Source organism: Ascaphus truei, chromosome 6 (assembly GCF_040206685.1).
Source record: "Ascaphus truei isolate aAscTru1 chromosome 6, aAscTru1.hap1, whole genome shotgun sequence".
Lineage (NCBI taxonomy): Eukaryota > Metazoa > Chordata > Amphibia > Anura > Ascaphidae > Ascaphus > Ascaphus truei.
In genome coordinates this window covers 48,707,595-48,708,933 of record NC_134488.1, presented here as the reverse complement: position 1 = coordinate 48,708,933, position 1,339 = coordinate 48,707,595, and positions in this window count along the sequence as shown.

Genomic DNA, 1,339 nt, shown 5'->3' with positions numbered 1-1,339 from the left:
CTCTCGTCCACCCTCTTTCTCTCTCGTCCCACCCTCTTTCTCTCTCGTCCCACCCTCTTCTCTCTCGTCCCACCCTCTTTCTCTCTCGTCCCACCCTCTTTCTCTCTCGTCCCACCCTCTTCTCTCTCGTCCCACCCTCTTTCTCTCTCGTCCCACCCTCTTTCTCTCTCTCTCTCGTCCACCTCTTTCTCTCTCTCTCTCGTCCCACCCTCTTCTCTCTCTCTCTCGTCCCACCCTCTTTCTCTCTCTTTCTCTCTCGTCCCTCTCTCTTTCTCTCTCGTCCCACCCTCTTTCTCTCTCTTCTCTCTCGTCCCACCCTCTTTCTCTCTCGTCCCACCCTCTTTCTCTCTCTTTCTCTCTCGTCCCACCCTCTTCTCTCTTCTCTCTCTCTCTTTCTCCTCTCTTTCTCTCTCTCTTCTCTCTCGTCCCACCCTCTTTCTCTCTCGTCCACCCTCTTTCTCTCTCGTCCCACCCTCTTTCTCTCTCGTCCCACCCTCTTTCTCTCTCGTCCCACCCTCTTTCTCTCTCGTCCACCCTCTTTCTCTCTCGTCCCACCCTCTTTCTCTCTCTCTCTCGTCCCACCCTCTTTCTCTCTCTCTCTCGTCCCACCCTCTTTCTCTCTCTCTCTCGTCCACCCTCTTTCTCTCTCTTTCTCTCTCGTCCTCTCTCTTTCTCTCTCGTCCCACCCTCTTTCTCTCTCTTTCTCTCTCGTCCCACCCTCTTTCTCTCTCTTCTCTCTCGTCCCACCCTCTTTCTCTCTCTTTCTCTCTCGTCCCACCCTCTTTCTCTCTTTCTCTCTCGTCCCACCCTCTTTCTCTCTCTTTCTCTCTCGTCCCACCCTCTTTCTCTCTCTTTCTCTCTCGTCCCACCCTCTTTCTCTCTCTTTCTCTCTCGTCCCACCCTCTTTCTCTCTCTTTCTCTCTCGTCCCACCCTCTTTCTCTCTCTTTCTCTCTCGTCCCACCCTCTTCTCTCTCTTTCTCTCTCGTCCCACCCTCTTTCTCTCTCTTTCTCTCTCGTCCCACCTCTTCTCTCTCTTTCTCTCTCTCGTCCCACCCTCTTTCTCTCTCTCTCTCTCTCTCGTCCCACCCTCTTTCTCTCTCTCTCTCTCTCTCTCGTCCCACCCTCTTTCTCTCTTCTCTCTCTCTCTCTCTCTCTCGTCCCACCCTCTTTCTCTCTTTCTCTCTCTCTCTCTCTCTCGTCCTCCCTCTTTCTCTCTTTCTCTCTCTCTCTCTCTCTCTCTCTCTCGTCCCACCCTCTTTCTCTCTCTCTCTCTCTCTCGTCCCACCCTCTTTCTCTCTCGGTCCACCCTCTTCTCTCTCTCTCTCTCTCTGTCCCACC